At 36.9% G+C, this 25926-nt stretch overlaps 1 non-coding gene across 1 annotated transcript; it reads right to left on the minus strand.

Annotated features, from left to right (window-relative positions):
* Positions 1-21769: 21769 nt before the first annotated feature.
* LOC130977980 (small nucleolar RNA R71) lies at positions 21770-21877 on the minus strand. The gene has a single exon (XR_009085645.1). It is a non-coding gene; the product is annotated as a small nucleolar RNA R71 (small nucleolar RNA).
* Positions 21878-25926: the final 4049 nt, after the last annotated feature.

A 25926-nucleotide genomic window follows, 5' to 3' on the forward strand; every position in this document is an offset into this window, starting at 1 on the left:
TGAGGGACCTGAGCAAAACTCTGAAAAAGGCTGACAAAAGGACTGCTGATGCTGTTGGAATCTGACCTCCCTGCACTCAAATTGGATTTTCTGGAGCTACAGAACTCCAAATGGCACGCTCTCAACGGCGTTGGAAAGTCGACATCCAGAGCTTTCCAGCAATATATAATAGTCCATACTTTATTCGGAAATTGACGACGTAACTTGGCGTTGAACGCCAAGTACATGCTGCTGTCTGGAGTTAAACACCAGAAACACGTCATGATCTGGAGTTGAACGCCCAAAACACGTTATAACTTGGCGTCCAACTCCAATAAAGGCCTCAGCTCGTGGATAGACCAAGCTCAGCCCAAACATACACCAAGTGGGCCCCAGAAGTGGATTTACGCATTAATTACTTACTTCTGTAAACCCTAGGAGCTAGTTTATTATAAATTGAACCTTTTACTATCATATTATCATCTTTTTTATTCTGGATCCTGGATTGTATTTTGATCCAGTGACCACATTTTGAGGGCTGGCCATTCGGCCATGCCTGAACCTCTCTCACTTATGTATTTTCAACGGTGGAGTTTCTACACACCATAGATTAAGGGTGTGGAGCTCTGCTGTACCTCAAGTTTCAATGCAATTATTATTATTTTCTATCCAAATAAATTTTATTCTTAATCCAAGATATACGTTGCACTTCAACTTGATGAATGTGATGATCCGTGACACTCATCATCATTCTCACCTATGAACGCGCGTGACTGACAACCACTTCCGTTCTACCTTAGGCCGGGCGCATATCTCTTAGATTCCCCAACAGAATCTTCGTGGTATAAGCTAGATAGATGGCGGCATTCATGAGGATCCAAAAAGTCTAAACCTTGTCTATGGTATTCCGAGTAGGATTCTGGGATTGAATGACTGTGACGAGCTTCAAACTCCTGAAGGCTGGGCGTGATGACAAACGCAAAAGAATCAATGGATTCTATTCCAACCTGATTGAGAACCGACAGATGATTAGCCGTGCCGTGACAGAGCATAGGACCATTTTCACTGAGAGGATGGGATGTAGCCATTGACAACGGTGATGCCCTACATACAGCTTGCCATGGAAAGAAGAAAGAAGAATTGGATGAAAGCAGCAGGAAAGCAGAGATTCAGAAGGAATACAACATCTCCATACGCCTATCTGAAATTCCCACCATTGGATTACATGAGTAACTTTATCTTTATTTTCAGTTTATTTAATTTAATCCTATAATATCTTAATTTAGTTATTTAACCTGACTGGGATTTACAAGGTGACCATAGCTTGCTTCATACCAACAATCTCCGTGGGATCGACCCTTACTCACGTAAGGTATTACTTGGACGACCCAGTGCACTTGCTGGTTAGTTGTGCGAAGTTGTGAACCATGGCATTGACACCAAGTTTTTGGAGCCATTACCTTGGATTGTTGAAGTAAAAAGAATGAATCATAATGGCTCCAAAAACTTGGTGTCAATGCCATGGTTCACAACTTCGCACAACTAACCAGCAAGTGCACTGGGTCGTCCAAGTAATACCTTACGTGAGTAAGGGTCGATCCCACGGAGATTGTTGGTATGAAGCAAGCTATGGTCACCTTGTAAATCCCAGTCAGGTTAAATAACTAAATTAAGAGATTATAGGATTAAATTAAATAAACTGAAAATAAAGATAAAGTTACTCATGTAATCCAATGGTGAGAATTTCAGATAGGCGTATGGAGATGCTGTGTTCCTTCTGAATCTCTGCTTTCCTGCTGCTTTCATCCAATTCTTCTTTCTTCTTTCCATGGCAAGCTGTATGTAGGGCATCACCGTTGTTAATGGCTATATCCCATCCTCTCAGTGAAAAGGGTCCTATGCTCTGTCATGGCACGGCTAATCATCTGTCGGTTCTCAATTAGGTTGGAATAGAATCCCTTAATTCTTTTGCGTTTGTCATCACGCCCAACCTTCAGGAGTTTGAAGCTCGTCACAGTCATTCAATCCCAGAATCCTACTCGAAATACCATAGACAAGGTTTAGACTTTCCGGATCCTCATGAATGCCGCCATCTATCTAGCTTATACCACGAAGATTCTGTTGGGGAATCTAAGAGATATGCGCCCGGCCTAAGGTAGAACGGAAGTGGTTGTCAGTCACGCGCGTTCATAGGTGAGAATGATGATGAGTGTCACGGATCATCACATTCATCAAGTTGAAGTGCAACGTATATCTTGGATTAAGAACAAAATTGATTTGGATAGAAAATAATAGTAATTGCATTGAAACTTGAGGTACAGCAGAGCTCCACACCCTTAATCTATGGTGTGTAGAAACTCCACCGTTGAAAATACATAAGTGAGAGAGGTTCAGGCATGACCGAATGGCCAGCCCTCAAAACGTGGTCACTGGATCAAAATACAATCCAGGATCCAGAATAAAAAAGATGATAATATGATAGTAAAAGGTTCTATTTATAATAAACTAGCTCCTAGGGTTTACAGAAGTAAGTAATTAATGCGTAAATCCACTTCCGGGGCCCACTTGGTGTATGTTTGGGCTGAGCTTGGTCTATCCACGAGCTGAGGCCTTTATTGGAGTTGGACGCCAAGTTACAACGTGTTTTGGGCGTTCAACTCCAGATCATGACGTGTTTCTGGCGTTTAACTCCAGACAGCAGCATGTACTTGGCGTTCAACGCCAAGTTACGTCATCAATTTCCGAATAAAGTATAGACTATTATATATTGCTGGAAAGCTCTGGATGTCGACTTTCCAACGCCGTTGAGAGCGTGCCATTTGGAGTTCTGTAGCTCTAGAAAATTCATTTTGAGTGCAGGGAGGTCAGATTCCAACAGCATCAGCAGTCCTTTTGTCAGCCTTTTTCAGAGTTTTGCTCAGGTCCCTCAATTTCAGCCAGAATTTACTTGAAATCATAGAAAAATACACAAACTCCTAGTAAAGTCCAGAAATGTGAATTTAATATAAAAACTAATGAAAACATCCCTAAAAGTAACTAGATCATACTAAAAACTACTTAAAAACAATGCCAAAAAGCGTATAAATTATCCGCTCATCACAACACCAAACTTAAATTGTTGCTTGTCCCCAAGCAACTGAAAATCAATTAGGATAAAAAGAAGAGAATATACTATGAATTCCAGAATATCAATGAATATTAATTATAATTAGACGAGCGGGACTTGTAGCTTTTTGCTTCTGAACAGTTTTGGCATCTCACTTTTTCCTTTGAAGTTTAGAATGATTGGCTTCTCTAGGAACTTAGAATTTCAGATAGTGTTATTGATTCTCCTAGTTAAGTATGTTGATTCTTGAACACAGCTACTTTTTGAGTCTTGGCCGTGGCCCTAAGCACTTTGTTTTCCAGTATTACCACTGGATACATAAATGCCACAGACACATAACTGGGTGAACCTTTTTAGATTGTGACTCAGCTTTGCTAGAGTCCCCAGTTAGTGGTGTCCAGAGCTCTTAAGCACACTCTTTTGCTTTGGATCCTTTTTACCCTTGCCTTTTGGTTTTAAGGGCTATTGGCTTTTTCTGCTTGCTTTTTCTCTTTTTTTTTTCAAAATATTTTTTTTTTGCCAATTATTTATTTATTTATTTATTTTTTTTCGCCATTCACTGCTTTTTCTTGCTTCAAGAATCAAATTCATGATTTTTCAGATTGTCAATAACATTTCTCCTTGTTCATCATTCTTTTAAGAGCCAACAATTTTAACATTCATAAACAACAAGATCAAAAATATGCACTGTTTAAGCATTCATTCAGAAAACAAAATGTATTGTCACCACATCAATATAATTAAACAAAATTTTGAATTAAAACATTTTTCTTTTAAGAGAGGTGAAGGATTCATGGAATTATTCATAATCTTTAAGGCATAGTTACTACATACTAATGATCATGAAGTAGAGACATAAAATATAGATAAACATGAAGGATAAAAACCGAAAAAGCTGAGAAAATAAGAACAAGGAATGAGTCCACCTGAGTGAGGGTGGCGCCTTCTTTGAAGATCCAATGGTGCTTTTTGAGCTTCTTTATGTCTCTTCCTTGCTTCTGTTGCATGATCCCTAGTGATTTTGGTGTTCCTATCCTTAGTTGCTTCCAATAATTATGTGGAGGAACATGTATCCCCTGAGGTATCTCAGGGATTTCTTGAAGAGGGAATTTCTCATGCTTTCTTGATGTGCAGTCAAATGCTCTTCTACTGGGCTATGGCTTTTTCTTTCTTTCTTTCTATATTTTTTTCGCCAGTTTTTTTTTGCAAGCCTTTTTCCTTGTTCTTGCTCATATAGGGAAGAAGAGAACAAGAAAAGAAAGAGGAATCCTCTATGTCACAGTAAAGAGGTTCCTTATTGTTAGTAGAAGAAGAAAGGAATAAAAGTGGAGAATCCAATCACAATAGTGAGGATAGAGGCAGTGATTGGAGATGAAGAGAGGTGAAGAGAAGTGTTAGTAAATAAATAAAATAAATAGAAAGAGATGAGGGGGAGAGAAATTCGAAAATAATTTTGAAAAATGGGTTAGTGATTTTCGAAAATTAAAGATAAGATATAATTAAAATTAAAATTTAAAATAATTAATTAATTAAAAAGAATTTTTGAAAAAGAGGGAGGTATTTTCGAAAATTAGAGAGGGAAAAGTAGTTAGGTGGTTTTGAAAAAGATAAGAAACAAACAAAAAAATAATTAGTTAGTTGAAAAAGATATTAAAATCAAATTTGAAAAGATAAGAGGATAAGAAGTTAGAAAAGATATTTTAAAATTTTTTTGAAAAAGATAAAATTTTGAAAAAAATATGATATAAAAGATATGATTTAAAAAGATATGGTTTTGAAAAGATAAGATTGAAATTAGTTTTGAAAAAGATTTGAATTTTAAAATCACAATTAATAACTTGACTCACAAGAAATCACAAGATATGATTCTAGAACTTAAAATTTGAATCTTTCTTAACAAGAAAGTAACAAACTTGAAATTTTTGAATCAAAACATTAATTTTTGATGCAATTTTCGAAAATATGATGTAAAGATAAGAAAAAGATTTTGAAAATATTTTGAAAAAGATTTTTGAAATTTTCGAAAATGATGAAAAAATGGAAAAGATATGATTTTTGAAAAAGATTTTAAAAAGATAAGATTTAAAAAGATAAGATATTTTTTTGATTTTTGAATTTTTTTTTGATGAGAGAGAAAAACACTAAAAATACTCAATGCATGAAAATTTTGGATCAAAACACATGATGCATGCAAGAACACTATGAATGTCAAGATGAACACCAAGAACACTTTGAAGATCATGATGAACATCAAGAACATATTTTTGAAAAATTTTCAAGAAAAGAAAACATGCAAGACACCAAACTTAGAAATTTTTCATGTTTAGACTCTATGAATGCAAGAATGCATATGAAAAACACCATACAACACAAAACAAGAAAATATGAAGATCAAACAAGAAAGTTCATCAAGAACAACTTGAAGATCATGATGAACACTATGAATGCATGAATTTTTCGAAAATATGTACAGTGCTTCTTAAATAATAATAATAATTTTTAGTATACGATAATATGTACAGTGCTTCTTAAAATAAAATTCCAATCAAGAATACAACTTTACTGTGCATGTAATTTTTACTTATTTTATTATTATTTGTCTTAAAAAAAATGGCAAGAACATATGAAGAAGATGTTTGCCTTGTAGATAGCGCAAGTTCGCATACCATTCTCAAAAATAATATATATTTTAATCAATTTGTACCAAAAGAAGAATGTACTAATACAATTATTGGTTCAGGCAATGTAATAAAAGACTCCGAAAGAGTTATAATTTTATTTCCTGGAGGAACACATTTTATAATAAATAATTCACTATTATCTATTAAGTCTCTAAGGAACTTGATGAGTTTTAAATATATTAGTCGAAATAGATATCATATTGAAACAATGAATGAGGAAAATCATAAGTACTTATATATCACAACTCATGATTTAAATAAAAAGATTATATTAAAAAAGTTACCCTCACTTTCTTTTGGGTTATATTATATTAAAATGAGTGCAATTGAATCATATGCAATTGTAAACCAAAAGTTTACTAGTCCAAATGAATACATAATTTGGCATGATCTATTGGGGTATTGTGGAACAACCATGATGCGGAGAATTATTGAAAACTCTAATGGACATTCACTAAAGAACCAAAAGATTCTTAAATCTAGTGATTTTTGTTGTATTGTATGTTCTCAAGGAAAGCTAATTTTAAGGTCATCACTAGTAAAGATTGGATTTTGAGTCTCCTAAATTCCTAGAAACGATTCAAGGCGATATATGTGGACTATTCATCCCCATATGGATCTTTTTGATATTTTATGGTCCTATTAGACGCATCTTCGAGATGGTCACATATGTGCTTATCTTCTCGCAACCTGGCATTTATGAGATTACTTGCTCAAATTATTTAATTAAAATAATAATTTTCAAAAAATTCAATCAAAATAATTCGTATTGATAATGCTTGTGAATTCACCTTTCAAGCTTTCGATGCTTATTGTATGGCCAATGGTATAAGTGTTGAACATTCAGTAGTTCATGTTCATACACAAAATGAATTAGCAGAGTCACATATTAAATGGCTCTAATTGATTGCTAGACCCTTATTTATGAGAACAAATCTTTCTACTTCTGTTTTGGGACATGCGATTTTACATACTGCATCACTTATTCGTTGGAGGCCAACAAGTTACTATCGATTCTCTCCTTCGCAAGCTTTTGAACAGCAACAAAATATTTCCCATTTGAGAATATTTGGATGTGTGATATATGTTTCAATTGTCCCACCTCACAACAAAATGGGGCTCCAAAGAAAATTGAGAATTTATGTGGGATATGATTCTCCCTCTATAGTGAGTCATCTTGAGATACAAACATGATATGTGTTTAAAGCTCAATTTACAGATTGTTATTTTGATGAATCAAAATTTCCAACATTAGGGGGAGTGAATAAGCTTCTTGAAAAGGAACTTAATTGGAATGCATCATCCTTGATGTATTTAGATCCTCAATAAGAGCAATGTGAACTAGAAGTTCAAAAGATTATACATTTGCAAAGAATAGCAAATGAATTGCCTGATGCATTTTCTGATATGAAAAGGATAACTAAATGCTACATACCAGATGAAAATGTCCTAATTCGAATTGATGTCCCAGTTGGACAAATGACCACCGAAACAAATTCACGTTAAAAGCTGGTAGGCCTATTGAATTTAAAGACAAAAATTCTCGAAAAAAGAAGTAAATACTATTCCTGTTGAAAAGGATAAAGAGATAGGAAAGACACCTACATTTATCCAAAATTCTAATATAATTTTAATGCTAGAAGATGTTCAAGTAACTGAAAATTGTGAAAATTGTGAAAATGATGAGATCTTAATAAATTATGTCTTTATAGGAAATAAATGGAATCGAAATAAAACAATTGTCAATAAAATATTTGCATGTAATGTGGCATTACACATCACGGATGAAAGTAAGGATCTTGAGCCAAGAACGGTCGAATAATGTCAACAAAGGAGTGATTGACTGAAATAAAAAGAAGCTATGAAGGTTGAGTTAGACTCACTTGCAAAGCGGAAGTCTTTGGACCTGTAGTATATACACCAGAAGATGTAAAATCTGTTGGATACAGATGGGTATTTATCAGAAATTGAAATGAGAAAAATGAAGTTGTATGCTACAAAACTTGACTTGTGGCACAAAGTTTTTTACAAAGACCCGTTATAGATTATGAAAAAACATATTTTCCGATAGTAGATGCAATAACATTACGTTATTTAATTAGTTCATCCGCATACCATAAACTACATATGCATCTAATGGATGTGGTGACAATCTATTTATACGGATCATTAGATCGTGATATCTAAATGAAAATCCTTGAAGGACTAAAGATATCTAAACCATTCAATGAATATTCACAAGGGTTATACTCAGTCAAATTGCAACGATCTTTATATGGTCTAAAGTAATTTGTACAAATGTGGTATAATCGTCGTATTGAGTCTCTAGCAAAAAACGAATTTAAGAATGATGATATCTGCTCATGTACGATAAAGAAATCTGCATCTGAATTTATTATAATTTTTGAGTACTTTGATGATTTAAATATCATTGGAACCCCTGAAGAGCTTCTAACAATTATAAAAGCTCTAAAAGGAGAGTTTGAGATGAAAAATCTTGGAAAGACTAAATTTTGTCTCGACTTGCATACCGAGCATACAAAAAATAGGATCTTTATTCATCAAACAACATAAACAGAAAAGATATTGAAGAGATTTTATATGGATAAGTAACATCCATTAAGTACCCAAATGATCGTAAGGTCTTCTGATATCCTTGGTCCTAAAGAAGAAAATGAAGATATTCTTGGTCCTGAAGTACCATATCTCAGTGTCATTGGAGCACTAATGTATCTTGCTAATAATATATATGACCTGATATATCATTTGCTAAAGAAGAAAATGAAGATGACAATATTGAGATGATAATATATATACATGAATCATCTCAGTTATATTGAGATGACAATATTAATGAATATTAATACTAGAATTTTTTATTTATATTTTTTATTTTATATTTATTTTTCATCCTTATTTATTTATTTTACAACAAGTAGAATATATTTCTTCACATTGGGTACTTAAAAAAAAGGTTTGTGGCCTGGTACTTGATGCAAAAGTTTATTTTCATGCCTTATTTATAGCGGTGAAGAATTATCTTTGGAAAAATGATCATATGATAGACATGTAAATAATCTTTTGATGAAGGTAATTATTCCGAGAGTTACCTGAAACGGGGTTGATTTTGGACCTGAACATGAGGTCCAGACTCCTGTTAGTACAACGTTCGACTTTTGTTGATGCCGAGGTGCTATCGTTCGAATTCCTCGTGAGGAGGTGGGTGGTGGTACCTGCAAGGGACTCTAATGTCTAAGTTAACAAGGGTTCAAAACAGGTTTTGTAGTAGATTGGGTTCTGAATATACCTGAGAGTGTTAGTATATTTATAGTAGAATAGATAATTATCTTTTAGAGTAGTTCCACCTTTGATGGTGGATAGCCATTCTCCTTTTCTAAGAAATTTATTGAGATCTCCCTTCTAGATGGATAGGAGATATCTTTGGGAGTTAGTTTCTTATTTTAATAAATAAGATGGAACTCTTGTCGTCACGCTCGACCTCTGTAAGGACGGGTAAGTGTAGGCGAGACGGGATCTCCTTATTGGGCCTTCATCCGTTTGGGCTTAGCTTTGCTTTTGGGTTAGGGTATGAACAGTGCCCCAACTTGAGTTCGAGCTTTTGCAAGGTCAGGCTCGAGCATTTGTAAATTTACCTGATCATTGGGATGTGGTTATGCCACGTTGGGTATGCCGCCCTTCTAGGGTAGGTCGGATGCTCGATGCGTTTTTCAAAAATTTGAAACGTTGCATCCTTTTGTGGTACAATGCACATTACTTTTGCGGTTACCTTGGGAACCGTGCATGTCATTAATGAGGTGGTGTGAAATGACTTTTTTGTCTGTAGTGTGTTATAAATACCTAATTCTTTTTCTTTTATCTTTTTTCGCAACTTTCTGAAAGTGGTTTTGCCATTTCCCTTTTAAATGTTTTCATCTTCTGCAATTTGTTCTTGTTTTCAAGATTTCTTCGTCTTGAGTTTCAGAGAGCTTTGCTTGCGTTTGAGGGGAACATTCATATTTTGATGTTTCATCGTCGCTTACTACTTCTTTCTAAGGTTAGTTATTTTGAATTGTATCTTCGCACTCTTACTGGATAATGCTCTTTCAGTGTAAAAAACGATAACGATTTTGTCTGAAGGTTGTTTGTTTGTTTCTGCCTATTTTTGTTGTAAAAAATATTTGGAAATTTGTTCCTCTTCCTTGAATGTTTATCTGAATAATGTTTGTTGTTGCTGTGAATCTTGAGTGGGGTTTCACTTTGGGCTGCCCCAAAATGGTGCCATTTTGTTGAAGATAGTGCCATTTGATGCTGTGGTTTGTTTCTTTGCATTCGGGAGGTTTATAACGGTCTTTGGTTGAAGACAACCTGACCACCTAATCATTCGTTTTGATTCTTTTGTGTTGTCCGACTTATAGTGATGAACTTTTCTTTTGTTGTATTGTAGGTATAGTTTTTTGTCTCATTCAATAATTCACAACATGTCATCTAAAGACCCGTCTGACCTGACCTGGGTAGATATATCTGTTCTTACTCCCATCCCTATTATTGTTAAAGAGTATACCGAGACTTTTTGTAGGCATGATAGGCTATGTTTAAGTCGAGAAAATGAGAGAAAATATGAGATTGTAGTTGCTAACCCTGAAGGGAGAGTTTGTTTTCCCCGACTAGATAGGTCAGAACGTCATTTTATCTATGTATACGATTGCTTTTTCACAAAACTGGGAGTTAGCATTCCGTTTTCTGATTTTGAATTTGAGGTCCACAAGCTCTGTAATGTTGTCCCATCCCAACTTTATCCCAACTTTTAGAGTTCTTTGAAAATTTATCAGCTTCTGTGCCATGAACTTGACGTCCTTCTCTCTGTTAAAGTTTTGTTTTACCTTTTTGTTCTTATGAAACCTTTTAGTTCCAAGAAATAAGGTTGGATCTCTTTTCGAGCTATTCAGGGAAGGAAGATCTTTCCTATATTTGATGATTCCTTTCTTGACTTCTAAAATTACTTTTTAAAATCCGTTCTATTGAGGATGTCCGACCTTTCTTTCTGAATGAAAAAGACGAGCTCCTTTTTCCTGTAGTTGTTAGGTATGGGTTAGATGAGGTTGAGGAGGTTGTAGTTGCTCTATTCCAGAAATATTAGGGTTGATCCCCTCATTTGGACACCAAGAAATTTTTAGAAAATCCCATCCAAATCCAACCCGAGCTAGGTAGTGTTCTTTCCATTTTATAGATATCCAATTGCGTTGTTTAGCTAATGTAGTCCGACTTTGACGATGTACAGAAAAGATGGTTCCCAAGTCAGTTGCTATGAAAACTCTCCATTTTGCTAGAAAGAATGTTGTTGACCGAACTATCTAGTTAAAGAAAGTCGGTGAATCTGGCAACCTCTCCTCTCCTTCTAAATCAGACTTAGGTGTCTCAGTTTTGGTAAAAGTTATTGCCGACCCGACTCCCCACTCAACTCTCCCCTTCTAAATCGGGGAAGCAAGAAATTCTTCTTCCACCTCCCAATCCCGAGCCAAACCCTAAAAAACGTAATACTATAGAATCAGTGGGTATTTATGAGCAAGGGTTTGATGCAATATCTTGGTGTGAGAAACACATCATTCCAAATAGATTTATTAGCATGGATGATGTTTTCGTAAAGAACCATCTTCATGTACTTGCCCGAGGTGGAATTCGGACGGCTAGGGTGTGTACTGCTCTATTGAAGGAATTGGAGAAGACTCCCCTTGATACCACTCAATTTACTTTGACTGATCTATAAGCCAAAGTACCGTCTTTGAGGGAATCAAATAAGGAGTTGGAGGGTGAGAAGGAGTCACTCATTTCTGACCTTAGCAAGGCCCGGGAGAGGGTAAAACAATTGGAGGCCACCTTGACTGAGGATAGCTACACCAGGATTCTTTGGGAAGAAGGTGGATTTGGTGGATGAGGTCACCATGTCCAGAGAGAAATATGTGGAGCTGGAGGGGACTATAGCTGAAGGAATGGACAAGTTGGTGGAAATTTAAAGGCCCAGTTCAGAGTTATAGCTCCCAAGGTATACCTCTCTCTCGTTATTCCTGATAACATTGTGGTGAAAGGGAAAATAGTCCCTACGCCCGAGCATGAGGATGATACTCCTATGCCCTACTCAAAGACCTCAGAGGTTTTGGTCAAAGGGTCTTCTTAGGGCTTTCCTACTCAGTTGAATGGTGAGCCTACTCCTTCTGGAACTCTCTCGATCTCCACCATGCAGCTTGAGACTCTCCCGACTTTCTCAGTACAACTCGAAGATGTTTCTAACATGACTTCTGGTGACCGCATCCCTCTTTCTTAATTTCAGAATATTTGGATGGCTCGCCTGTGGGCTTTTATAAACAATTTATTTTGTAATAGTTTGTAGAATTTGGATAATCTTTTGGTTTTTTTCTACTAAAAAAACTTTTTACCATTATATGGTAATTTGTCATATGAATGATTGTTGAATCGCTTTCCTTTATTTTGGGTAGCTTAGTTCCCTGTGACTTAATAAGTTTTTTTAGTCACTTGATAACTTTTCTCTTTAAATCCCTATAGACGTCGGTTAAAGTAGCTCGGTCATCATGTCGGACCTGTCCTAAGGTAATGCTATTTCCCTTAATTATCCTTTGACTTGAAATAGTCGGTTGTGATAAGTTACTTTTGCTATTCGTTTTAGGTCCAACTCTTTTACTTTCAAGTTTGGAGCGAGGTCGGACCATGATCTACTTGTATAACTTCTTATACTAATTTGTACCTCGTCGCTTTATCTTGTCGACCGTCTAGGCCGGGCAATAATTTTTGCAATTTTTCGAGTTTAAATTAGTGCGTTTGAATGGAAAATTTAATGAGAAAATGAATTATCATTAATAAAAGAAAATGATTTAAATGAGTTTTGCTGCTACTAAGAGTTTCTTTATTAACTCTTAGCTCTTGCTATGGTGTCTTGTTAAAACCTCATTCAGAAAAATCCTTCTTGGGAAAAAACCATGAAGTCGGAAAAAAGAGTACACCAGGGAGCAAGGTCGCATTCTAACTGTAGTACCTTTTTAAGTTACATGCGTTCAACGCCTTTGGGAACTCGTTCCTTTTAATGTCAGATACTTTTTTGTAACTCTTTCCTAGGACTTCAATGTTCTTGTAAGGTCCTTTCCAGTTCGCAGCCAGTTTTTCCTTGCTCGACTTCTGTACTCCGATGTCATTTCATTTTCGGTCGTTTATGGCAAAGCTTCTTTTAAGGACCTTCTTGTTGTACCTTAAGGTCATTCTTTGTTTTAGTGCTTCCTCTTTTATCCGAGATTGTTCTCAAATTTCTGGGAGGAGGTCAAGCTCTTCCTTTTGAGCTCGGACATTTTCTATTTCGTCGAAGAATCTAACCCTTGGGGATTCTTTGGTGACTTCTATAGGAATCATGGCTTTTACGCCATAAGCAAGTCGAAAAGGTGATTCCCTATTTGTTGAGTGAGGGATTGTCCGGTATGCCCATAAGACTTGAGAGAGCTCGTCGGCCTAGGCTCCCTTTGCATCTTGTAGTCAGCACTTCAACCCAGCCAGTACGACTTTATTTGCAGCTTCTGCTTGTCCATTGGCTTGGGGTTATTCTACCGACGTGAACTAGTGCTTAATCTTGGGGCTTGCCACTAATAAATCCATATTTTACGATTATATTTGGCTTGAAAAAAGTGGATTTTATCAACTTACCTTGCATTTATTTCTTGAAATTGCATGTTTTTTTGAATCTCTATCTAATTGTTCTTAATTGTGATGAAAACATGATTTTTATGCTTAAATTTGCCAAATTTAATTCACTTTTCTCCCAATGGAAGAGAATGGACATATCAAAAGTAAAGATATTAGTAACTGAATTCGTTGAGCGATCCACTCACTTGTCCATTTAAACAAATGTCAGGGATTCGAATCCTACCTTATATATGCAATAACTAATTGGCTAAACGCAAATCCTTAAATAAAGTTTAGATCTGCGATGGATTGGTCATTGACCTATTAGGTTAGAAGATACCGTTGGACACTAAAAAATAAAGATATAAGTAAAATAAAAAAATAAATCTAGTTATCACCAAATTAAGATATAGTGTGACTTACAGATAATATAAGTTATAAATTAATGATTAAATTATTTTTTGTTTTTCTAATTTTCTTATTTTAGAAGTTTTTTTTCAAAGAGAATAACTTTGTTATGTAATCCAATTATGTGTTAATAGAGTGGTTATTAATAAGTAAAAGATGAAAAAAAATTTACAAAAATTATTTAGCTGACTAGATAGGTTAATACTTAATACAAACAAATAATTTTACGCAAGAGATAGCCTCTCTCGTTTTTTTTTCTCTTAACAAAATAGCGTCTTAAGTCTTAACATAACTAGAAAAAACGTTACGCCGGCTTTTTTTTATCATGGATTTGTAGCGGTTTTTAACCTTTATGAGATATTGCGATCTCCAACACTAATACACACGAGAATTTGTGCTATGCAATCTAAAGTAACCATTTTTCTTGCTATCTATAGTAATGCAAACGAGATTTTTTTTCCCTTATTTCATTATTATTATTATTACTGAAACAGAATTGTAGTAGTGATGTAGTTACCAAAAAGAAGTAAAATGAAAATGTAATTGAAAGTGGCACCGGGAAATGTTTGGTCGGTAAAGGGGTTAAAGGAGACACAAAAAAATGTGCACCATACTAAGCTGCTGTAACCACCTCTTGTCTGCATTGATGTCTTCCATATAAAACATACAGGACAAAACCTATTAAATAAGGAGTGTTGAGCAATCAAAATTGTCTTTTCCACAAGAATTAAATAAATGGCACTTCCATCCAAACCACAATTCTGAAATCATGATATCAATTAATTTTTTGTAGGCCATGATCTATAGTACAAGTGTAGAGAACCCTAGAGCTGTATTAAGGAATTCAATTGCTTCAATGTTATCTCCGTGCAACACAAACGGAACACAGCTGTGTTATTTAATATTGAGTATTTATTCAAATTGGACTTTAAAGTAGTATTTGTTTTTAGAGACCAAAATTGAGAACGAGACACTAAGACTAGTATTGTGTTTGGTGGTCAAAAACTGAAATTAAAAGTTCAGTCTCGAAATACACTACAAAAAAAATATTGAGTACTATCGAATTTACCATCGTAGAGTAGCGGTGGAATTATCGTCGAATTTATCAGCAGTAACAACATAGAATTCGTAAGGTTAAGTAATTACTGGCAGATTTTGGTTTCCGACGGTAAGATTTGGAGGGAGAAAAAAATAAATTGGCGCGTCTTTTACCGTTGAAAAATTTGACGATAAACCCAACTAATGAAATGCTGCATTTTGGTAACCCACAATGGTTTACTATTAGAGAAATTCGATGGTAAATCCGATGGTAACAGGGTGTAAATTCAAACTGCGAACCCTCTTTCTCTTCATCCGAGATTCACACACACACACACACACTCTCTCTCTCTCACTAACCACCGTTTCCTCCCCTTTCCCCAGCACCACCATTTGCCGCCGCCGACACCATCACCATCACAGCCCCCTCTCCATCGCCATCAACCCACCCACTACCGACATCCCTCCCTTCTTCTTCTTCTTCTCCCTTTTCTCTCCTTGCCACTTCACCGTTCACCTTCTCCCTTCTCGGAACTGTCACGCGGCACCACAGACCCACCACCACCGCTGCCCAACTTCGCCTCTCTCCCTCCTCACGTCTTTGCTCGACTTTGCTTCCTGCTTGTGTGTTGCCGTGCCTCCGTCCGCCTCTCTTCCACCTTTGCAACAACAGGTAACTGATGAGCGGATAATTTATATGCTTTTTGGCATTGTTTTTAGGTAGTTTTTAGTAGGATCTAGCTACTTTTAGGGATGTTTTCATTAGTTTTTATGCTAAATTCACATTTCTGGACTTTACTATGAGTTTGTGTGTTTTTCTGTGATTTCAGGTAATTTCTGGCTGAAATTGAGGGACCTGAACAAAACTCTGATAAAAGGCTGACAAAGGACTGCTGATGCTGTTGGATTCTGACCTCCCTGCACTCAAAATAGATTTTCTGAAGCTACAGAACTCTAAATGATGCGCTCTCAACGGCATTGGAAAGTAGACATCCAGAGTTTTTCAGCAATATATAATAGTCCATGCTTTATTTGACATTAGATGACGTAAACTGGCACTCAACGCTAGTTCCATGCTGCATTCTGGAGTCAAACGCCAGAAACACATCACGAACCATAGTTGAACGCCAAAAACACGTTACAACTTGGCGTTCAACTCCAAAAGAAGCCTCTGCACGTGTAAAGCTCAAGCTCAGCCCAGGCACACACCAAGTGGGCCCCGGAAGTGGATTTCTGCATCAATTACTTACTTCTGTAAACCCTAGTAGCTAGTCTAGTATAAATAGGACATTTTACTATTGTATTAGACATCTTTGGTCTCGGTTTTATTCCATTCTTCATCTTAGGAGACTATTGATCATTCATGGGAGCTGGCCATTTGGCCATGCCTAGACCACCATCACTTATGTATTTTCAACGGTAGAGTTTCTACACACCATAGATTAAGGGTGTGGAGCTCTGCTGTACCTCGAGTTTTAATGCAATTACTACTATTTTCTATTCAATTCCGCTTATTCTTATTCTAAGATATTCGTTGCACTTCAACATGATGAATGTGATGATCCGTGACACTCATCATCATTCTCACCTATGAACGCGTGACTGACAACCACTTCCGTTCTACCTTAGACCGGGCGCATATCTCTTGGATTCCTTGATCAGAATCTTCGTGGTATAAGCTAGATTGATGGCGGCATTCATGAGAATCCGGAAAGTCTAAACCTTGTCTGTGGTATTCTGAGTAAGATTCAGGGATTGAATGACTGTGACGAGCTTCAAACTCGCGATTGTTGGGCGTGATGACAAACGCAAAAGAATCAATGGATTCTATTCCGACATGATCGAGAACCGACAGATGATTAGCCGTGCTGTGATAGAGCATTTGGACCATTTTCACTGAGAAGATGGGATGTAGCCATTGACAACGGTGATGCCCTACATACAGCTTGCCATGGAAAGGAGTAAAAAGGATTGGAAGAAGGCAGTAGGAAAGCAGAGATTCAAAAGGAGCATAGCATCTTCATACGCCTATCTGAAATTCCCACCATTGAATTACATAAGTATCTCTATTTTATTTTTTGTTTATTTATTATTATTATTATTCAAAAACTCCATAACCATTTATTATCTGCCTAACTGAGATTTACAAGATGACCATAGCTTGCTTCATACCAACAATCTCCGTGGGATCGACCCTTACTCACGTAAGGTTTATTACTTGGACGACCCAGTGCACTTGTTGGTTAGTTGTGCGAGGCTGTGAAGAAAGTGCTAAGTTATAAACGCGCATACCAAGTTGAAGCCATTATTAGAGATCACAATTTCGCCCACCAGTAACCATTTTAATTTTTTTTTTCAAGTTATTCTAATATTTTATATGCTGTATTAATTTTAAGTTGTTGATTCATTGAGGTTATTGCTATTAATTTTATTATTGATTGGTTTATGATGCTGATTAGAAAATGAGAGTTGTTAAAATATTGAATTGGTTTATGAATTTGTTTATAAATATGAATATGTAGTGATTTTGTTGATTATGAATATGCTGAGTTTTTGTTGATTGTTGAATTAGTTTTATATGAATTCATAATATAAAGAAAAACTAACATTATTCTAATTATCCAATGAAAATGTTCTTATTTTGAAAATGTATCATTTTAGGAAGAAATATTATTTTGAGTATGTGTTATGTATATTATTGAGCTTCTTGTTGATTGTTTTCTTATTTTTAACTTGCAAATGTTTTGAAATCATCTTAGACACACTAATTGAGTTGAATTTGAACTTTGAAAAGTGTTTCGATTATTGAACTAAATCTCTAAATATTGTTGCTGGAGTTGTTTGAAATTGTTTGAATTATGTTGATTCACTGTGTTCGGGCTAGTTTTTCTCTTTGTAGACATGACGATGGGTAGAGACGTGCTGGATTAGGCTGCTGGTTGTGGTAGAGGGGTGTTTCTTCTAGTAACCCCAGAAATTCTGGATCATCTCCCTCTACTCTGACTACTCCGGTGATGTCACAGGTTGCGGGTTTAGCAGACCAGCCGTTCATCATGGTTCTTAACCCCAACTACCTCCTTCCATCTATGGCGACGATGCCGCCTCCAACTGCTCAGTAGCCCGCTGCCACAGTGATGCTGATGGGTGAAAATTTGATTTTCACACAAACTAACTAGCAAGTGTATCGAGTCGTATCAAGTAGTAAAACTCACAAAAGTGAGGTCGATCCCACAGGGATTGATGGATCAAGCAACTTTAGTTAGGTGATTAGTTTAGTCAAGCTAACAGTGGTGAATTGACTGAAAGTGATTTACAGAATATAAATTGCAAGAAATCTAAATTGCAGAATACGAAAGAAAGCTCAAAACAATCAAAATGAGAAATAATAGAGAACAAGATTCATTGGGGATTGGAGATATCATAATCCACAATGAATCAAATGGGTCTCAACTCCTTTCTTTATCATATGAATAGATCTATGGAAGATTGAAATTGATTGGATCCCAATTCTTTGGTAATCCAATATCGCTAATCACAATCAATCTTGCCAATTCCTTGATCCAATTGTCATGAGAAGAGGTTAAGTGCATGTCTCTCATCCATAAGCCACACAAATTCTCAATTCTCTCCCGAATGGTGTTGATCAAGAGAGTTGTGAATGATAGAGCCCCAATTCTAATGCCCTTGATTCCCCTTCTGAGGCTCACACAAGCATTCACAGATTTAAACCCCCTTCCGAAGTAAATGAATCTCAATCAAAACAGAGAATATTGATGCCAGGGCATCTAGGCCAGTTTCACTGACCTTTTCTTTACTGTTTTAGGGTAGTTTCATGCATTTTCTTAGTGAATAAGGCAAGTTTTGGGTGAATATACACTTACACATTGATTCAAGCAACTATTGTGAATTTTGCATGATTTCATGAGATTTTTGCCAGAATTGCATGATAACTTGATGATGCATAATCTCATGACTTTGGCTAGAGCTTTGATGCACTTTAATTGCTTGATTTCAAGACAAATGAAGTATAGAAGAACCACGTTAGCATTCACGTTAACTTAGTTAACGTGACTACTAACGTGGGATGGCAAAGAGCTTGCAACGTTAATGAGAAAAGTGATCACCAATAATGCCTGCGAAGCCATTCATAGCTTACGTTAAGTACCACGTTAACTTAAAAGAAGACTCCACGTTAATGAGAAATATGAACTCCAATAACGTTTCTCCTCAACGTTAGTGGTAAAAGTGAACACAACTAACGTTGGGAAACTAGGCAATGCCCCACGTTAAGAGTCACGTTAACTTAGTTAACGTGAACTCTAACGTGGAAGAGGATCAACAATGCCAACGTTAGTGACACTCACTTTTGTCACTAACGTTAGATCATTAGCATTGCTTACGTTAACTCTCACGTTAAGATTGTTAACGTGAAAGTTAACATGGAGTTGAATTCAAAGAACCAACGTTAGTGACACTCACTTTTGTCACTAACGTTGGGAGATGGCTTCATTACTACGTTAAGAGCCACATTAACTTAGTTAACGTGGGTTCTAACGCAGGGACTTAAGGCAATTTGAGCGTTAGTGACAAAGGTGAGTATCACTAACGCTCTCGAAGGTGATAGATACCCACGTTAAGAGCTACGTTAACCAAGCTAACGTGAGAACTAACGTAGGGGCAAAGAGGCAAGCAACGTTAATGGAAAAAGTGATTCCCATTAACGTTTGCGAAAAGGGGCACAAGCCAACGTTAATGGGAAAAGTGAGTCCCATTAACGTTGCCAAGGATTGAGTAAGAAACGTTAGTATTCACGTTAAGATTAGTAACGTTGGAATTAACGTGGGTATATAAGGGTGGAACGTTAGTGGAAAAAGTGAATGCCACTAACGTTCTCGCACCCAAAATGTTACTCAATGTTAATCTCACTAAATGCCCAAGCCTAATTCATATTTCTCTGCAAGCTGGGCCCACTAAAGATGAGAATTGCTTCAACTCAAGGTCCAGAGCCCACATCCAAGACTTGAAGAACTCACTAGAAGATCATGAGGAGTAGTATATATAGGAGTAGTTTTGAACTAGAGAGAGCTTAGCACTTTTGGGAACTACTCTCTGCATATTTACTTTTCTGTACTTCTAGCATGGATTCTTCTTTTCTGCCATTTTTCATTTCTATAGCTATGAACAACTAAACCCCTTTCATTGGGTTAGGGAACTCTGTTGTAATTTGATGGATCAATTATAGTTTTCATTCTTCTTCTTCTTTCTTTTCTCTTGATCTTACTAGAAAGCTTTCGATCTTAATTCAATTGGTTAGTTGTCTTGGAAAAGAAACTCTCCATAATTGGATCTCCTTTGAACCTTGGAAAAGGGATGAGGAAATCATGCTAGAAATGCTTTCTCATGTTGGACCAATTTGGGGTTTGGATGGATATTGTGACATTTAATCCTCCCAACACTTTGATTTGGAAATACATGTGGTGTAATCAGTGACCACACTTTCATCTCTTCCCATGAGCAATTAAATCAAGGAATTGGGCAATTGTTCAAGCTTAGAGAGATTGGATTGCCAAGGAATTGGGATCCAATCACTTAAGATTGTCAAGGAGATTAATGAATGCATTAATTGAGGAAGAGATGAGAATGAACTTGATCCGGAGAATGCAACATCTCCTAAACCCAATGATCTCCCCATTTCTGATCTTACCCATTCTATTTACTTTCTGCCATTTAATTTCCTGCTCATTACCCCAACTCCCCATTTAAGATTCTGCATTTTAATTTCTGTTATTTACTTTCTAGTCATTTAAATTTCTGCATCTCAATCTCAATTCTGTTTAGCTCAACTAGCATATTCTTCTAACTAAAGTTGCTTGACCAATCAATCCCTGTGGGATTCGACCTCACTCTATTGTGAGTTTTACTTGACGACAATTCGGTATACTTGCCGAAGGGAAATTTTTTGAGAGACAAGTTTTCAAGCATCAAGTTTATGGCGCCGTTGCCGGGGATTGATTTTGAATCAACAATGATTAAGTTAGAAGATCACTAGATTGAGCATTTTTTTTATTTCGTTATTTGTTTTTTATTATTCAGTCAATTTACCTTAGTTCATTTTTAATTTCTTCCTCATCCCCTATACCCTCTCTATTTTCTGTTCTCTTTTTTTTAGTTGATCATAATTCAGCTCACTAACCCACTAACTGTTTAATAAATTGCATCACTCACACTAACAATTACTCTAACAAGAATAGTCTTCACTATACCTCCTGTTGTGCAATCTGTTTGTTGTATAACAGGGAGAAGAGAAGGAGTCTCAACATCCTTTGATTCAGAACCTGAAAGAACCCTTTGGAGGCTAAGAAGGGAGGCAAGAGGAAAAAGGATTATTGGTGCTGAGGAAGAGGAAGAATACTTTGAACCCAACATGGAAGAGAATTTGGAGAACAATCATGAAGAAGAAGCTCATAATCATGCCAGAGAAGGCCATGCAAACCGGGCTGGGCAAGAAATGAGGGTTTTAGGATCCTATATCAATCCTAATCCAGGAAACTGTGGAAGCAGCATTCAGAAGCCCACCATACATGCCAACAATTTCGAGCTAAAACCTCAGCTCATCACCCTTGTGCAGAATAATTGCTCATTTAGAGGAGGTGCTCAAGAAGATCCTAATCAACACTTGACCACCTTCTTGAGGATTTGTGACACAGTGAAGTCCAATGGAGTCTATCCGGATGTCTATAGGCTGCTCTTGTTCCCTTTTTCACTCAGGGACAAGGCATCCAAATGGCTTGAATCCTTCCCAAAGGAAAGCTTGACTAATTGGAAAGAAGTGGTGAACAAGTTTTTAGCAAGATTTTATCCTCCTCAAAGGATCAATAGGCTAAGAACTGAGGTGCAGACTTTTAGACAACAAGATGGTGAGACACTTTATGAAGCATGGGAGAGATTCAAAGATTTAACAAGGAGATGCCCACCAGAGATGTTTAATGAGTGGGTTCAACTTCACATCTTCTATGAAGGTCTTTCCTATGAGTCAAAGAAGGTTGTGGATCATTCATCAGGAGGCTTTTTAAACAAGAAGAAAACCATTGAAGAAGCCATAGATGTCATTGAAATAGTTGCTGAGAATGACTACTTCTATGCCTCTGAAAGAAGTAACACTAGAGGAGTAATGGAGCTGAACCACATGGATGCACTGCTAGCCCAAAACAAGATGATCACCAAGCAGCTAGCAGATCTTACCAAGAAGGTGGAAGAGAACCAAGTTGCAGCAGCCATCACCTCATCACCAGCTTAAGAAGGAGTAAACATAGGAGAAGAAGGTGACTGGGAGCAAGCCAACTATGTGGGAAACTCACCTAGACAAGTCCATGATCCATACTCCAAAACTTACAACTCTGGATGGAGAAATCACCACAACTTTGGATGGGGAAATCAACAAGACCAAGGGCAAGATCAGAGATGCTCCAACTTCAATTTCAACAACAATGCTACTCAACAAAATACCTCACAGAGATACTATCAACATCCATCTAACCAACCTTCTCAACCACCTAATCTCAACCCACCATCATTAACAGATGATAGGCTTTCAAAGATTGAGGCTCTACTTGAAAACATATGCAGAGAAGTCCAAGACAACAAAGTGTTTAAGGAAGAAGTGCGAGCTAATATCAAGAACCAAGGAGAAAACATCAAGAGATTGGAGTCCCAAGTAGGGTACCTATCTCAACAAATTGCCAAACCCACTGATGGATTCCCCAGTGATACAGAGAAGAATCCAAGAGGAAAAACAAAGAAAGTGAGATGGGAAGAATGCAAAATGATAACCACAAGTGATGAGGGGAGTATGAATGGAGTGGAACACCTCCAAAATAACCAAAAGGAAAGCCAGAAGGAAGGAAGCTGTGCAACTCAGCTTATATCCAAGGAAGAGCTAAAGAAGAAGGAGGTATTGAACCCATATGCACCTTTTCCCCACAGGCTTAAAGGTGGTGTAGCAGGGAGAATGTACTCAAGGTTTCTTGATATGTTTGCATCTCTAGATGTAAATATACCATTCATTAAAGCCCTCCAACAGATGCCTTTCTACATCAAGTATATAAAGGAGCTACTAGCCAGAAAAAGTCCATTGAAGGGTGGACAAACAATCAAGATGAACAGAGATTGTAGTGCTCTCATTCAACCAGGGCCACCCACAAAGAAGGAGGATCCAGGGAGTTTTCACGTTCCTTGTGCCATAGGAGAAATAATAATTGACAAAGGGCTTTGTGACTTGGGAGTAAGCATCAACCTAATGCCTCTCTCCCTCATGAAGAAGCTTCAAATCAATGAACTAACTCCTATTGATGTAATTATCAGATTGGCTGACAAAACTAAAAAACAAGCAGTAGGGGTGGTTAAAAATGTGCTGGTGAAGGTTGGGAGCTACTATTTTCCCACAGATTTTGTTGTTCTGGAAATGGATGAGAATCCTATTTACCCCATCATTTTGGGAAGACCATTCCTAGCCACAGCTAGAGCACTCATAGACGTAGAACGAGGAGAGTTAGTGTTGAGAATACATGATGACCAGCTCACCTTCAATATCTTTAAACCCTCACAAGAATCAGATCATGATAACAGAGAGTTGATGGAGGAGCCAACCAAGGAAGCATTGATGCAAGAAACAAGCAGTGAAGCAGAGACAATAAAAATAGAAGCCCCATTAGTTGGGAAGCCATATAGTCAAGAAGAACAATATTCAAAGGTAATCCAAAGGGAACCAGAACCACCAGAGTCATGAGATCAATAACAAGAATCCCCTAGAGAAAGAATCCATAGAAAACAAGACAACATCAATGGAAACAAAGAAGAAATTTCCAAGGAGATGGAGAAGCAGAAAGATACCTACAGAAGATTTCTCCCCAGGAGACGAACTTCTCAACAATTCCACTGGTAGCAAACACACTGCAAAAGGGGAGGACTTCAAGCACTATCAACCACTTTGATAAGGGACGATCGTCAAGCTAATGACGTTAAAGAAGCGCTTCATGGGAGGCAACCCATGTTCTATAACTCCTTTCTTAAATTTCTAATAACAGCAATAAAGTAATTTCCATGGAAGTTCAAATCAATCTTGACAACTAACATAAAGCCCCTCTACATGTAACTTATAGTACATGATAAGTTTGGTGTTCTAAGCACACCAAGTGTGGTTTGAACACACCTTATGAGGAAAGTTCATTCCCCAAAATTGTTGCACCATGTGATTACAAACAAGTTTGGTGTACTAACGTGCATGCATGGGAAGCTTAATGTGTGATTGATTTGTTTTCATGGAAAGCATTTAGTCATATAGAAACAAAAGAAAAAGAAAAAGAAATATTTTATTAGTTCACACATTTTCCCACCAATTTTTCAATTAATTTTCACATTCTCTCTTTTTCGTGTATAGGGAATCAAAAAGGACATTGATGGTACTTGATAGGACAATTGAGGAAGAAGGATTTGGTCACTACACCAAGGGAATTTCACACTTGTCCTCATAGGGAATGTCCTTGGAAGTGTTGCCATGCAACATTGGGAGTGGATGGCTTTGGAGACCGAACCAAGACCCTCATAAAAGAGGTGATCCTTGTGCTAATTCAATCTCAAAACCCCAACCGTCCACTATCAAAACAACACCATCAATCCACACCCTTCAACAATTGCCATCCCTCTATATAAACCCCTTCACACAACCTTTCCGTACACACCCTGTATCTCCATTTTTTTTCACTTCTTTCTCTCAGGTTATACATACTTCACGTACACCTTATATACTCACCTCTTCTCCTTTTTTCTCAAAACCCATTCCTTCAAGACTCATTCTACCTCAACCCAACCGAACTCCATCTTCAACCCCCTGACCTTTACTATTCAACTCCCACTCATGGCAGCATCAAGCTTCAAGAGGCGCAAAGGGAGCTCCAAATACAATCAAGGGATCGCCATGAAGAGTCACTTTCTAGATGGATGAATCAACAAGGGGAATGGCAAAAACAACTGATGGATCAGCAATTAGAACAAGGAAGACAATGGAGTAAATCCTTCCACAACCTGAATCAGAAACATGATCAACAACAAGAAGCCATCCAAAGGCTAATCAACATCCAAGCACATCAAGAAGCACACATTCATGAGATGTATAGGAAACAAAGAGAACAAGCAGATCTTTTCGAGGAATATAGAACATTCTCGGAAGGAGTCTACATGAGTGAGACTGGATACCATGTGAATACTCAAGCCAGGCTTGGATATCTAGTCAGACAATTACCTGTTTTGCATCCAGGAATCACAAAATATGAGGATGTAAAGGATGAATTAGCATGAGTGGAGCGCGAAAGGGCTGAACAAAGTCATGAATCGGTAAGGAAGGCACTAGAAGATTGGAAATTAGCTAGAGCAAATCGGATGAGAGGAAGCACAAGTGGACAAAGCGAATCTAAAAATGGCAAGGGAGCAGAAGAGAATGAGCACATCAACAAGTGAAAGGTGGTGAAGTTCCTTTTTAGTCTACTTTCTTTTTCAAAGCTTTACATAAGGAAAATCATGTATGAAATAGAACATGCTTCCATGGTAGCTTAGGATTTTCAATTATGCATTTAAGTTTCATTGCTTAGGTCTATGTTATTGAGCTTAATGTCTTGAATGCTCACTTTCATCTTCCTTACTTGTATGCTTGTCTCTCTAAGTTTATCTAAAAGAAAATGTTATGGCAAGAACAAGAGTGGAGTCATTTTGTGAAGTGCATTCTGAATGTTTGTGGTAGGCTAATTAGTAAGCTAAGTTGGTTCACCAAGAAAGGAAAGAAAGCAACTATCCATCCTAAGTCCTATGTTTGAGACACATTCTTGGAGGCTAGCTAAACATTAAGATCCCAACAAGAAAAAAAAAGAGCAATACAATTGAAAATAAGAAAAGGAACACAATAAGAAACATTGCTAGGCACTAAGGGTTTCAAAATTGAGGCATGTGTCTGTGGTGTCTATGTACATGGGATATACTTGGATG

Source organism: Arachis stenosperma, chromosome 4 (assembly GCF_014773155.1).
Source record: "Arachis stenosperma cultivar V10309 chromosome 4, arast.V10309.gnm1.PFL2, whole genome shotgun sequence".
Classification (NCBI taxonomy): Eukaryota; Viridiplantae; Streptophyta; class Magnoliopsida; order Fabales; family Fabaceae; genus Arachis; species Arachis stenosperma.